The sequence below is a fragment of the Eumetopias jubatus genome, unplaced genomic scaffold (genome assembly GCF_037043125.1).
Source record: "Eumetopias jubatus isolate StellerSeaLion01/CBP00866 unplaced genomic scaffold, mEumJub1_p1.0 scaffold_2, whole genome shotgun sequence".
Lineage (NCBI taxonomy): Eukaryota > Metazoa > Chordata > Mammalia > Carnivora > Otariidae > Eumetopias > Eumetopias jubatus.
Window position 1 is genome coordinate 108,575,918 of NW_028274808.1, and position 16,534 is coordinate 108,592,451.

The window sequence follows — 16,534 nt, forward strand, 5'->3', positions numbered from 1 at the left end:
TCTGAGCCAATGCTTAGATGCTTAACTGGCTGAGCCACCCAGGCACCCCAAGAAAAAAATGTGATACTGATTTCTTCCTTACTCTAGTGAGCATGACTTCACAACTGCAAGTGTAGTATTGTAAATAGGCCTTTTAAAATTTACTTAAAAAGCAAAGCAGAAAGTGGTTGTGTTGGGGAGATCATGAATGCATATACATAGGACAATATTAAAAAAAACAAATGTACTCATGTTTTGTGGTCGTATACTTTTAGGAAAAATTTCCAGTGAGAATATCATATACAGATCCAAAATGTGTTTTATCTAAAAAAAGTTGGACCAATAAAATGATGTGCTTTTGACAAATGCATTAGAGGATACAACAAGCAACTCTAATGATAATGAGACTATTTTAGGAGATGCATATGGAGAGCTTGGCTAAAATATTTTCAAGAAATGTGAAAAAACATATTTCTATATTAATAAGGTAGTTATATAACTTGTGATTTTGAATATATTTCATAACTTATTTAATAAATTAAATATTAAAAGTTGATATTTAACCATTTTATATACATAATTAATTGTTAATATGGTAAAATGAGTTTTAAAAAAACTCCTTTTGAATCTTCTCCTTGCGAATGGAATACAGGGGTTAACTCACAGTAGAGATGTATGGTACCTAACTCCATTTTGACCCATTTCCCTTTAATATTGACTAACTACTATTAATTAAAATCCCTCATACCTTTCCCACCAAGATCAGTTCACTCATTTACTAATTAAGAAGTCCAGAATGCAATTTACAAGAAAAAAAAAGTCCATTTCTCCTAATACCAGAAGCATAAAGGTTCAATGGAAAGGCAAAGGTCTTATTTAATCATTCTAACATATGTGATTATTTTTTTCTTTTGATTCATGAAGAAGCAGCCAGAATTCAAGAGCCAAATGGTAAGCTGTCACCTCAGGCTCAGACCAACCCTTTGCTAATTAGGACATTGCTGAGCCCAATTAGACAAGTATTGATTTGACTACTATCATTGGTAAAAGGGGACAGGCTAAATTGGCTTCCTGCAAACACATTTAAAAATGAATCTTCATTAGATCCATAAAGGCACAATTTTTTGAAAAATGGCAACAACAACAAAAGGAAGACTACATAATTCCTTCTGGGGATCTTTTTCCTGATGGTTCTAATGTTCCAAAATTAGAGGTTGACTTTTACTAATAGGTTGAGGACACACAAATAGAAAGTACTTTCCCATTGAATTGTGAGTGGATTGATATGAGCCCATGTGGGTTAATCCTTCCAGAATAATAGTTAATAGGACTGTCAAAGTTACATCAGAAATGTACACCCATGTCCTTTCCAGAAAACCATGGAAGAAATAAGATAATCCAATGATTCTCTTGGCGCCTACCTGCAAAAATTTAGCTTTGAGCCCTTCAGGTTAGCTTGTTCCAGTATTTTAATTTAAAGGACTAGTCTTTGTAAGAAGCACCTGTGGATTTGGATAACTTGATCTAAAAATATTCTAAAAATTAAATATTTTTATAAATTTGATTGGCTCCTATTTTCACCTCTTTTCCTGTGCTACTGATTCCCATGCCAGACAAATCATCCCCAGCTAATAATCCCTTGTTTTTTCATATCTGTGGGAGATGTATCATACATGCCTGATGACTACGCTCTAGAGCTTTGTTCTTTGAAGTGTGGTCTGTGGTCAATTTCACAGAAGAGCTGACTAGAAATGCACTCATAGGCACTCAGACCTACTCTATTGGAATCTGCATTTTTAAGATGATTGGTTTGCACTTTTGAAGTTTGAGAAACATTCCTCTTGGTATTTCTTTATTGTTACTCCTTAGAACAATAGTTCTCAGCCCAAGCTGCACATTAGAATCACCTGGGAGACTTTCAAAATCCCTAGTCCTTTGACCAGGCCTTATACCTGACTATATCAGAATCAGTAAAGGTGGTCCAGGCATTAGATTTTAAAGATCCCCAGATGATCCCAATGTGCAATCAAGGTTGAAATCCTTTGGTGTGAATCAGAATCACGGTGGTGGGATTCTTTTTTTTAAATTTAAATTCAAGTAGCCAACATATAGTACATCATTAATTTCAGATGTAGAGTTCAATAATAATTCATCAGTTGCATGTGGTGGGATTCTTAAAACAGATTCTGGCCTCTAAATGCCCAGCATCTAGTAGTAGTAGGTAGGGTCTAAGATGTAGTTCCAGATCGCTAGTGCTTGCTGCCCTAGTGGCCATGCTCTGAGAAATACGAACTTGAAGGATGTGACTCAAAGGTAGAAATTTCAAAAATCATTGCCTAGGAAGAAGTTTCCAGCCTATCTCTTGCTATCACCTTATCAATAAGTTGAAGAACTCAATATTTATGATGCACTGACACCCTGAACTTCTTCCTTCTGAAACCTATATTACTACCATTCTCCAAAATCCCAAACACAGAACCACAACATAGACTTTTTTCACTTTTAAAGGGTCAAACTTCATGCTAGGTAGATACATTTGAATACAACACAACCACACCTGTCAATGTGCTCCTCTTTCTGGATTTTTAATCTCACTAAATGATATTGCCATTTACCTCAGCTATCTGATCTATCAGGCATCAGAGTCATTTTTGATTATTTTTTCTCTTTTACCTTATGTCCAGTATGCCAACAAGTTCTACCGATTGTTTTCCTGTAACACCTGTAATCATATCTCCTCCTTACCCTATTAACCAGGAGCAATCAGCTTAGTCTCTGTCTCTTTGCAGATGATTGTCTCTCCCTAGCCTCATTCCAGTCAGACATTGACTGAATTCCCAAAATATAAACTGCTTTGCACACACAAATCTTGCTTTCATAATCAAGTGTCAGTAGTTCTCTATTACTCAAAATAAGTCCAAAATAAATATGGCATTCAGAAGAATACTTCTACAATCTCATCTTCTCCTTCAATCCACCTTTCCAGTCTGTCTCCCCCAGCTTTTCTTCATAAGCCTGCTGAATTTCCAAACTCACTGAATCTCTAAGGATTCCACAAATATGCTATTTATTTCCATTCATGTGTATATATATGCACACATATATAACTACAATATATACTATAGGATATATTATATATAATATATACTATATTGCATATACATGCAACCAGAATATATAATCTATATTCTATGTACTTCTATATACTTCTGTAATACATAAGCAGAAACCCTCTGTTCACTGTTCCCTTAAAATCCAACTCAGTCTTCAAGACTCAGATCTCTTATTGACTCAAATACAAAGTCTTCATCAATACCCTCAAATAGAATTAGTAACTCATCTCATTTTACCATTTTACATTTTTCTATTGTTAGTCTTTCTTATAGTATGTCTTTCTTCACTCATAATAGTATCTCTTACAGTATTTAGCAGTATCTGGCTCTCAAAAAAAAATTGTTGAATTTGTTATCATGTAAGTGGCGGCACTATCAAATAGTAATTCCCTGTCCTTCAAGAGTGTTACTATGCCCCACTTTAAGCAGATACAAAAAAGGCAGGATCAGGGAAAATTCACTCTCTAATGTAGGTGGGCAATTCTTTTCCATTAGAAGTTCATGTGGATTAGAAATCCTGAAAATATACTGCCATTATCAGTTGCTACAATATTGGTATTAAAGTTACCAAATGGGAGTCTGAAGCCATAGTTTGACTCATTTCTATTATGAGAAAAAATTGGATATAGAAAGGATGGAGAAAACTTCTGTTTTCATTAGGTAAGAGCTATATTCCTGTGATCCCTGAAAATAATTTTAAATGATCATCTTTTTGTCAGTTTCAAATACAGTTCTTTCATACACATTTTCACATCAACACTGAAATTAAGAGAGAAAATGTTCCTATTTTTTCCAGTTGAACAAAGAGAGACACGGGGAAACTAAATAATTTCCATGTCAGGTAATTAATGACAAGATTAAGATGTAGCTAATAGTTTGCTTCTTGACACACCAGAATATTTTACAGCCAATAGCTGCTTTCCATTTCAATTATGTGTCTAACTTAGAGCATGCTGAGGGAATGACAAGTAATAGGATAGATTTGGTTATATTACTGAAGGTCAGAACTGTAGGATTCAACTACAGTAGGTAAAACCAACTTGATAGAAATATATTAAACTAGCAAAAATTTACAAATTACCAATAGCAATTTAGTAATTTAATTAAGTAAATATTTAGTAATTACTGAGTAGTAATTTAACAAACATATTTCAAGAAAAATAAGTGAATCTTACTGCTTAAAAGGGCCATTTGTTATACACCACAGTTAAATGTCAGCATGAGTCACAGTAAGAAAAAAAACTAGTTCAGAAGCTAGCTACTCAGCTAATATTGTGATATAATCACATAAATTAATTTAGAAACAACCAAATTATGCAGAATTTAGGTAACAGAATATTGCCTGTGTGTGTATCCTCATAAAGTTCATTATATCCTTCCTTGCCTTAATAAAGATAATATATTAATTATAATTAAGCCTTTACTGGATGACTCAGGGCAATTATTTTACATCAGTTGTGGACTACAATATGGGACCATTTCTTTTCTCCCTCCCCCATCCTCAACTTAATCCTATGTGTAAGGCATATCTTGCTTTTTTACCAAAAATTCTGCCAGACATCTGTGTTGTTCTAATTTCAGCTATGTCGTTTTCTCTTATGACTAGTCATTTGTTACGGCTGTCAGATTTTCTGTTTCTTCGTTATCCCATGGCTTTTTTCCACTATCCAGTTGTAAATCTGAATGGATTTAAGAATTGTCAGGAGATTTCAGAAAACCAAGCCATAGAACTATCAGAAAAATATTGTCAAATACAGAGATTTGCTTTTTTCATTTTCACTTGAGAAACTAGTGGGAGGAGAAAACCCAGTGAAAGAACTGGACCCACCCCAAGGATTGTCAGTCCTGTGGGAGACAGAATCACAAAAGGACTCTGATTTGGCCTAAAAAAGCCATCCTGGGCTATTCTGAGTATCTTGGATATAAGGAAACAAATGTGACCTTGTGGGTGATTGGGACCTGAGGGTTGCCTATTTTGGGAAGAAAACAGATTTTAGAACCTGAGACAAGCCCTGAGGTTAGGGGTGAAGGCTTAAAGGAGCCACTCTCTGAGAGGATGAGATGGATTGTACTCCAGATGGAAGTAAGACTAACAAGACAGCCAGCCCATGCAGGATCTTTTAGAGGTTATAAAGCTTTTTCTTGAACATTAGCATCCAGTCTTAGGTTTCTTGTCCATCCTCATACCATTATTCCAGACTACAATTCCCTCCGGTTGTCATGAAATCTTCACTGAGTCTGTAACCTGTTGTTCTTGGTGGAGTTATGAGAAATTATGCGAGAGGGCAGTAAAGAGAAGTGGGACCTTCCTTATGTGACAACTGCAACACAATAATAGAAGGATAGTGACACTGATGTTTTGGGGGGTAATTACGATAAAGTGAGTGGTGGCCCCAGGCAGTGCTGAGAGTGGCAAGGAACAGAAGACTGTGTGGAGAAGCAACTGCTACTTGGTTTAACTCAAGAAATATGTGAAACATACCATTTTTTGCTGCCAAGTATATCATAGAAAGATGACCCTTAATAGAAGAGGTCACAAGTTATAATTTGAGCTATAATAAATAGACTTTATGACCACTATTACTTTATTAACTTTATTTATAGTGGTTTACTGATTTGTTCAAGATTACTTCTGAAGTCTGAGGCTGCTGTAAAGCTCCTATTTTTTTTAGTGATCATTTTAAGCACCAACACAGTCATACAGCTTTGCCAAAGCTAAACAAAAAACAAAAATCTGGGGCACTCTGGAAAGAAACTGTCTGCTGCTTGAGATTTACACAGTTAATAACCACACACACACACAGACACACACACACACACACACAGACGCACACACACACGAGGATTTCATAAAGAATATGCAGTTTCCTATAGATCATTTCCCTATTTTTATAATAGGCACATTTAGATGTTTTGCTGGTCTAAATTATCCTTATCTGTTAAAGGCATACATTATGCTCTTCCCAAGCAAATTGTTGTAATAAATATTTAAATGTCTAAGGTGGGTTACAGTACATTAGAGGTACATTTTAAGAATGTTATTTCTCTCTGGTAGCTTTTACAATCTATTAGGGAAGTACAGTCTAGGTACTATTAACCGTTAACTAGAATAAATTGAAGGACAGTACTGACATTGCAACACAAGTATTGGCTCTCTGCTAGGTATTAGAAAATAGACAAACTTTTAAATTCTTGGTATCTTTAAACATATATCCCTTTTGAACCCAACTTTGCTATTTCTGTGTCTGTGGCTGCACTGTCTAATATGGTATCCACTAATTGTATATGGCTATTTGAATGTAAACTTAAATTAATTATAATTTTAAAAAATTTTTAAGTATTCCTTAGTCATACTAGCCATATATTTCAAATGCTCAACAGCTGCATTTGGGTAGTGGCTACCATATTGGGCAGTGCAGATTTAGAACCTTTCCAACCTCTCAGGATATTCAATTGAATACTGCTGGCATATAGTATGATTTTCTTTTTTCTTTTCTTCCTTTTCTTCTACATTGTCCAGGTACACATTAAAATGTAAGCCATTATTACAGCATTTGTGAATTGGCATATCCCAATATTCTAGCTAGCTAAAATGGAAAGCAGTTTAGTAATACAAACACATTTTTCCCCATTTTCTTTCTTGGACTTAAGATCAATAAAGTTTAAATGCATGCACAGTTCATTCAGTCCTCATGAATAGCTAGGTTATGACCATGCCCCTGAGAAAAGGAAATCCGGTTGTTTATTCTTTGTATATGCTGGTATATTTTTCTTGGATTCACAGAATCTTACGGGATGATAATAGACAATTTGGGAAATAACAAAGAGTTATAACAAAAGTACGTTCCAATCCCCTTCTAGGGAACAGAGAGCATAGAGATCCATACTTGCTCATGGAAGCATCAAATAATTCCATGAATTAGAGATCCTTGTATTAACTTCAGGCCTCTTCTATGAATTCCCAGTGGGTATCAGATTTAAATAGCTCCCAACTTCTCACCATGTCGCCATTAGGACAAATGTTTTGTTGGTATTATTTCCTTTCTCTTCCCCAGGTAATCGCATTTTGAAAATGTAATCAAGATTTGAAATTACCTTCAATCAGAGATGTGATTTAGTTAAATAGGAATACTTACTTAGTACAACCAAGTAAGAAATACCCTATTTGAGGATGAGAAATCTATTAACTGGTTTGAGGCATTATCATTAATGTAATGGATGGTGGATGTACAAGTTCTAGTTTGAGCTCCAGCCTAGTAGAGCCACAGGACTGTTGAGATTTTTTTGGAGTCCTGGAGTAAATAAAAATGACCAAAATTTTGCAGGATTCTAGGGAGGTACTGAAAAAGAGAAATACACCAGAGGCTTACAGAGGCTTAGCTGTGGATTAGTTGTGCCTAGAGTACTCAGCAATTACGATTTCTGACAAGATAGGAAAACAATGCCAACTGATAGTCACTAATTTGGATTATCACCATGTCTTGGAGGTGGTGGCCAACCCATTGAACTTTCTAGTGACCATGTGTCCCTGATACAGTCCTTAGCCCCCATATATGTTTCTTCATTAATCATCTTATATTACCTTGTTTTCAGAGGTCTGGTTTACCCAAATGCCATAACTTCAATGTCTCATATAAAGAACACAGGATTATCATTGAATAAAAATGCCATGTTGCACTCATCTTGAATACCATGCAGTTAAGATTTGATGTATGGTTAATATCGTTTGTATGAGTGAATTCCTTGTATTGGTCAAGAACATACAAGGAAATCGTCCATACAAATCACAGTTGCTGCTCTTGCTGATAGATTTTTGGGGAGAAAAAAAGATAGTTTAGAGACGCTACATCAGGAAATTTGTGGCAGAAACCCTGCAAATTACCTCTCTCTTAGAAGACTGCCTAGCATATTCACATCACTGCACGACAATGCTTGAGATGTTACCAAAGAAATTTTTGTTATAGGAAATCTTCTCAGAAGATTAAAATGATCAGTAAAATAAACTTGTAAAAATTATTTTAACTAAATTGTTTCTGTACAAAGACCTTGCCCGTATCATCTAAATCATGGCAGCCCTGGGATTGTTGAACATTAAGGGTGGGAAATTAGATGGAAAACTAGTTTGCAGCAGGAGCATTTTATTTATTCTGTAGTCCAGAATAGGGAGGCTCAGTGTCATAACAGAAGAGAGTGACCAAGAGTTGATTGCTCCATGTACATCATATCTGTGATTTGGCAGGCCCAAAGACCCTGTAAGCTAGCTAGGGGAATCAAAGAATACTGCTGAACAAATTGTCTTGATCCTCTATGAGAGCCTCACACATGCTAATATTAGTAAACACTTGTATCACTTAAGCCTAACAATAAAAAAAAGAAAGACTTATTTATTGAGAAAAGAGCAGGCTCATCCCTATATGCCATATACCATGTATATAAGGCCATCCCATGTACCATATATTTAAACATGTAAAATTTATACATTAGAATAGCAAACTGTTAATTCAAATATTCCCCCCTAGATAAATATATCTTCCTAATTGAAAAATTAAAATATGTATAAAATTATTGTTTTTATGTTACTGAAATTTGAAACAAAAAAATCAAAGACAACTAAATCTATTATTATTGCTCACTTTTTGATGTTCTATTGATGAGACAGCAGTGTTTGAGTAATAAATGGAATGTTAGTAATTTATAAATGATTTTATATTTATCCCATAAAATCTATTTCTTATCTTACATAATAGCAAAAATCACTATTCTGTAATAATCAAGATATTCATGTAACACTTTTGCCTCTGTGGTAGGAAGAATTCTAAGATGGCCCCCCATAATTCCCAGCCCCTGATGTACCAGTTATTGTATTCAAACAAACACTAATCTAGGTATTGCTTGGAAGGGATTTTGCAAATGTAATTAAGATCCAAAATCAATTGACCTTAAAATAGGGAGATTATTTGTGGTGGGACTGATCTAATCACATAATCCCTTTAAAAGCTGAGGTCTGGTCAAAGAGGAAGTCAGAAAGACTCCAAGCTTGAAAGGAACTTATTGCATCAATGCCAACTTCTACATGGATGAGGCCACATGACAAGGACTGCAGGTTGCCTCTGGAGCTGAGAGCAGCCCCTAGCTGACAGCCAACATGGAAATGGGGACCTCAGTCCAATAGCCCCCACCTCCAAAAGAATGAACTTGGGAGCACTTTTTCCCAAGTCTCCAGATGAGAACTCAGTCTGGCTAACATCTTGATATCAGCCCTGTAATACTCTGAGAACTCAGCCATGCTGTGCTGGACTTCTGAACTGAGTGCTAACATATTGAGCGTTGTTTGAAGCCACTAATTTGTGGTAATTTCTTGGGTATCAATAGAAAATAAATACACCTTCATTAAAATACTATTATTGAAGACATTTTTAGAACAATGTGATTGAATGCCACTTTGTTTTTTAAATCTTGGCTTAACATTTTATCAGAAAGAGATTAGAAGATCTGGTTTAGTTTATTTTGATACTTGGCTTTAATCACTGATAACTAATAAAGATATCTCACAAAGATATGTAAATCTTGGCTGAACTTATTAAATAATTGTACTTATTTTTTACTTCATCCATTATACAAAAGGCTTTTGCTGAAATTCAGGTAGCAAATTTTGTATTTCCTAATGTTAATCAGTTACCTCAAAACTAATATTTTTGTATTTGTAACAAATCTGTTCAAAATTAACTAAAATTCTTCATTTACAAGATTTTTAAACAGCTTAGAAAATTCTCTTGCCAAGTTTTTTACATTTTCAAAATCTGTGACATTTTCAGAAGCAAAAATCATATAATGCAAGGTATTTCCTAATATGCATATCCATTTGCTATCTCTACTTTTGCTTGAAAAACATTTGCTTACTCAGCTCTTTGTTTAAATTCACCTTCATTTTGAAGGGAAAGATTAAGTTTTTTGTTTTGTTTTTAACTGAAAGTAACTTCTTGGAGTATACCACCACCAGCCAGTGGTTATCACAGACAAAAAAAAAAAAAAGGAGGAAGGAAGGAAGGGAGGATGGAAGGGAGGAAGGAAAGAGAAAGAAATTTGGAAGTCATCTTTTTTGTAAAATAAATCTGTTTGGCTCATCTTTAAGTTCTTTGCCAAGAACTAGCTAGTAAACTTCTATAAATGCCAAAGATTTTCCTGATCATCTATACCTTACTATGAAATATTACACTATCCTACTCCTTAAGAAAAATGAATCCATAAATCCTTTTTATTGGGAACGTATAAACTGTAATGTGTCTCAAAACAGTGAAAGCAAATGCACAAAAAAGAAAATCCCTTGGGTATATGAATGGTTTTTTAAATAAATGATGCTTTGCCTACTAGATAGCCCCATGAAAAAGACAAAGTGTGAACAAATATAAAAATTAATTCCAAGTAGGTATAAATCTAAAAAAAAACCATAAATATTTTAGATGATTACATGAGATCACTATCATGAGAGTAGGCAAAAATTTATTAAACAGACATACACAAAAAGAACTAACCATAAAAGAAAAGATTGATAAATTGGACTTGACTAATATTAAGAACTTCTGTTTATCAAAGATGCCAGCAAGAAAGTGAAAAAGGCAAGCCACAGAGTGGGAGAAGTTATTTGTAATATATTTACCTGAAAAAGGACTGACAAAGTCATTGTATCGAGAATATGTAAGAAATTATTAAAAAATAAGAAAAAACAGACCATCTAAATGGGCAAAGGACCTAAAAGATGTTTTGAAAAAAATGCTTCCCAAATGGCCAATACATATATGAAGAAATGATCCATCTCATTGGTAATCAAAGAAATGAAAGTTAAAATCACAGTTATATATTGCCATATATCCATCAAAATGGCTAAAATGAAAGAAAATAATAATGACTTTTGGTAAAAATATGAAGCAACTGGAATACTCATATCTGCTGGCAGGAGTGTAAGCTAGAATAAGCACTTTGGAAAACAAAAGTACCTGCCCTATAACCCAGTAATCCCACCTCTAGATACACACTTGCCAGAAATGTGCATATATTCACCAAAAGACACTTACAAAAGTTGTTAGAACAGAATTATTTCTAAAAACCCCCAAATTGAAAGATCATAAATTTCCATTAGCATTACAATAAATGAATAAATTACAGTAAATGAAAACAAATGATATATTTACATAATGGAGTAAGACAGTCACTAAAATGAAAAAAAGTCTTCAGAACGACTTGGAAGAAGTCTTATAAACATAATGTTGTGCAAAATAAATTAGACACAAATAAATACGGACTGCATGATTCCATGTATATAAAGTTCAAAAGCAGGCAAAACTAAGCTATGGCAATTGAAGTCAGAAAAGTGTTTACTTTTAGAGAAGGATAAAGATGAGTAAGAAGGCACCTGAGGTTTCTGAGCTGTTGGTGATATTCCATTATCAATCTGGGTGTGTTCACTTTGTAAAAATTCACCAAGCTGTATAATGATTTGTGTACTTTACATATGTTTCAACACAAAGTTACTTAAAAAAACAAGGAGAAGAAAAATACCACCACTGGTATCTCCTATTATTACCTCAATACCCCCAAAAACTAAATATGGCATCAAAGTATATGAACCAGATTCACTGGGGTATGAAATATCAGGACAGCTTAATTCCTTTCTATCTTATATCCAAATATATATGCACATAAAACATAAGAAGTTAAGAATTTCTTCTTTTACTTCAACGGATTGTTTGGCATACTTCCTGGGAAGTGCACACTCCACTGTAGAGACCAATAGTATATAGCAAGGATCTGTGGAACTGAGAACGTGTACCACACTGGTCACATGTGGGGGAGCAGCGGTGGGCAGTCTTCTCACTAAATTCATCCTTCAATTCTTGTTATCCCAAGTGCCCCTCTGTGATCCATCTGCTTCAGAGGGGTTATATCAGAAGCAGAGGTCTATATTCGTTTACTCAACCATTTTATCATACTTACTGAGCAGTTTCATAACAAAAGGAACTGAAATATTCTTATGGGTTGTTTTCTTATCTACTATTTCTTATTTCAAATAGAGAACTTTTTAAGATTTTTTATTTATTTGACAGAGAGAGACACAGCGAGAGAGGGAACACAAGCAGGAGGAGTGGGGGGAGGGAGAAGCAGGCTTCCTGCTGAGCAGGGAGCCCGACGTGGGGCTCGATCCCAGGACCCGGGGATCATGACCTGAGCTGAAGGCAGACGCTTAACGACTGAGCCACCCAGGTGCCCCCAAAATAGAGAACTTTTATTAAATATTTGTGTGAAATTGAATCTTTCTCCTCTACCTTAACTTTCCTGAATCAGTAATGACCTGTTTTGAAGATTGGGAACTCAGGGTAATATTACAAGTACTATAGTTCAGCTTTCATTATAGATTTTTAAGTCCTTATGATTAGCCTGGGAACCAAACCTCCATTTTCAAGCTTTTAACTGACCTACAAATTAACCTTTTTAGAACAAAATCAATTTGTAAATTAGGGATTTCTTATGTAATTGAATTGTGGAAAATGTAAAAAATAAAAATATATTTTTGCTATTTAAATATATCAAAACATGTTAATATGTTTTAATGTAATATATTTCAAAAATATTACAGGAATGGAATAGGTAGGGATCATCGTGAGATTAAGGCAAATTAATTATCTTCAATCTGGGATGAGATGACTAACAAAGTCAGGAATAGAATAGTAAATGAAAATTGAGAATTTTTTCCAATCAAAGAACAATATAAGGTCAACACAGGATTATGTATAAGTAAATCTCCATTATTATAGTTGGAGAGTAGCTTTAGATTCAGTGAAATATCACAATGAATGAAAAACATCCTTTTAAAAATAGAAGCCAGAGAGGGGGCGGAGCAAGATGGCAGAGGAGTAGGAGACCTGGATTTCGTCTGGTCTCAGGAATTCAGCTCAATAGGGATCAAACCATTCTGAACACCTACGAACTCAACAGGAGACCGAAGAAGAGAGTAGCAACAACTCTCTGAACAGAGAAGCGACCACTTACTGGAAGGTAGGACGTGCGGAGGAGTGAATCCGAGGCGATATTCAGAGGACAGACGGCGGGGGAGGGTGCCTCCATCAGCCGCTTCTGGCAAGTGATAGAGCCGCGGAGCACAAAATCGGAACTTTGAGAAGTCGGCTCCGCTGAGGGACATCGCTCCAGTGGCTAAGTGGGGGGGTGGAACCCTCGCAGGACAGTGTGGTCACAGGACCCTCGGGGTCACAGAAAGACCGGGGGTGCCTGAGTGCAGCAGAGCTCCCAGGTATCGGAGCGGGGAAGCCGGCTGCAGAGACGGAGCCGAGGCGCGGGCTCTCAGCTCGGGGTTGCCATAAACTGTGATCCGCGGGCCACTGCTCCTCCAGCAGGGACCCAACAAGCAGAAGATCCAGGGAGACTCCCCTCCCTCCCTCGGGAGGAGCGGCACGGGAGCGCACCCAGGGATCTGCTGGGTTTGGAGACTCCACACGGGGTCGAGTGCCAGAGATAGAAACGCTCGGTCACAGGCCAGGTGAGCACGTAGTGCGGCCGGAGACCAGGGAGGCGGGAGTGACTGCTTTTCTCTGGGGGCGCACTGAGGAGCGGGGCCCCGAGTTCTCAGCTCCTCCGAGGGGAGATTGGGAGGCCACCATTTTCACCCTGGTCCTCCAAAGCTGTACCAGAGCTTGCAGGGAACAAAAGCTCGTGAGAGCAAACCCGAACAGCTTGCTTAGCCCGGACCGACAAGGGTGGGGCAATTCTGCCTCCGGCAAAGACATGTGGAAACCACGGCAACAGGCCCCTCCCCCAGAAGATCAGCACGAACAGCCAGCAAGCCAAGACCAAGTTTACCGATCAAGGAGAATGGGAGAACTCCAGCGCTAGGGGAATACTGCACATAGAATTCATGGCTTTTTTTTTTTTTACCATGATTCATTAGTTTTTCAAACTTAATTTTTTTAACTGTTTTTTAATCTTTTCTTTTTCCCTTTTCCAACCAACATCTTATCAAACCCTTTTTTTAAAAAAACATTTTTATTTTTCATTTTTAGAGTCATATTTTATCCCTTTATAGTAGTTACCCTTATATTTGGCATATATATATATATATATATAAGTTGTTCTCTCTTTAAAATTTTGAGATACAGTTTCTTCTAACAGATCAAAATATACCCTAAATCACTAGTGTATGGCTTTGTTCTAGTCTCCTGCCTGATCACATTCTCTCCCTTTTTTTAAAAATCTTCTTTTTTCAAACAACTTCTTATCAATTCCTTCTATAAAATCTTTTATAATTTTCATCTTTACAGTCATCTGCCACCCCTTCATTGTATCAACCCTTATTTTGTACATATATAAGTCTTTCTTCCTTTAAAATTTTAGGAGGCACTTTTTTCTAACAGACCAAAATATGCCCAAAATCTAGTGTGTGGGCACTGATCTATGCACTAGCCTGATCATATTTGATCATACTCTGTTTCTTTTTGTATTCTTCTGTTTTTGTTTTTATCTTTTTCTTTTTTTTTTTTTTTTTCTTTTCTCCTTCTTTTTTCTTTCTTTCCCTTTCTTTTCCCCTGGTTTCAGGTCTTTTCTGATTTGTATAGAGTATATTTGCTGGGGACATTGTTAACCTGTTAGCATTTTGTTCTCTCATTCATCTATTCTCCTCTGGACAAAATGACAAGACGAAAAAAATCACCTCAGCAAAAAGAACAAGAGATAGTACCGTCAGCCAGGGACCTACTCAATACGGACATTAGTATGATGTCAGACCTAGAGTTCAGAATCATGACTTTAAAGATACTAGCTGGCCTTGAAAAAAGTGTGGAAGTTATTAGAGAAACCCTTTCTGGAGAAATAAAAGAACTAAAATCTAACCAAGTCAAAATCAAAAAGGCTATTGATGAGGTGCAATCAAAAATGGGGGCACTAACTGCTAGGATAAATGAGGCAGAAGAGAGAATCATCGATCTAGAAGACCAAATGATGGAAAATAAAGAAGCTGAGAAAAAGAGAGAGAAACAACTACTGGATCACGAGGGCAGAATTCGAGAGATAAGCAATACGATAAGACGAAACAACATTAGAATAATTGGGATCCCAGAAGAAGAAGAAAGAGAGAGAGGGGCAGAAGGTATAGTGGAGCAAATTATAGCAGAGAACTTCCCTAATGTGAGGAAGGAAGCAGGCATCAAAATCCAGGAGGCACAGAGAACCCCTCTCAAAATCAATAAAAATAGGTCAACACCCCGACATCTAATAGTAAAACTTATGAGTCTCAGAGACAAAGAGAAAATCCTGAAAGCAGCTCGGGAGAAGAGATATGTAACCTAAAATGGTAGAAATATTAGATTGGCAACAGACCTATCCACAGAGCCTGGCCAGCCAGAAAGGACTGGCATGATATATTCAGAGCACTAAACGAGAAAAATATGCAGCCAAGAATACTATATCCAGCTAGGCTGTCCTTGAAAATTGAAGGAGAGATTAAAAGCTTCCAGGACAAACAAAAACTAAAGGAATGTGCAAACACGAAACCAGCCCTCCAAGAAATATTGAAAGGGGTCCTCTAAAGCAAAGAGAGAGCCTAAAAGCAGCATAGATCAGAAAGGAACACAGACAATATACAGTAACAGTCACCTTACAGGCAATACAATGGCACTAAATTCATACCTTTCAATAGTTACCCTGAATGTAAATGGGCTAAATGCCCCAATCAAAAGACACAGGCTATCAGATTGGATTAAAAAACAAGACCCATCGATATGCTGTCTGCAAGAGACTCATTTTAGACCCAAAGACACCCCCAGATTGAAAGTGAGGGGGTGGAAAACCATTTACCATGCTAATGGACACCAAAAGAAAGCTGGGGTGGCAATCCTTATATCAGACAAATTAGATTTTAAACCAAAGACTGTAATAAGAGATGAGGAAGGACACTATATCCTACTTAAAGGGTCTATCCAACAAGAAGATCTAACAATTGTAAATATCTATGCCCCTAACATGGGAGCAGCCAATTATATAAGGCAATTAATAACAAAAGCGAAGAAACACATTGAGAACAATACAATAATAGTGGGGGACTTTAACACCCCCCTGACTGAAATGGACAGATCATCTAAGCAAAAGATCAACAAGGAAATAAAGACTTTAAATGACACACTGGACCAAATGGACTTCACAGACATATTCAGAACATTCCATCCCAAAGCAACGGAATACACATTCTTCTCTAGTGCCCATGGAACATTCTCCAGAATTGATCACATCCTAGGTCACAAATCAGGTCTCAACCGGTACCAAAAGATTGGGATTACTCCCTGCATATTTTCAGACCACAATGTTTGAAACTAGAACTCAATCACAAGAGGAGAGTAGGAAAGAACTCAAATACAAGGAGGCTAAAGAGCATCCTACTAAAG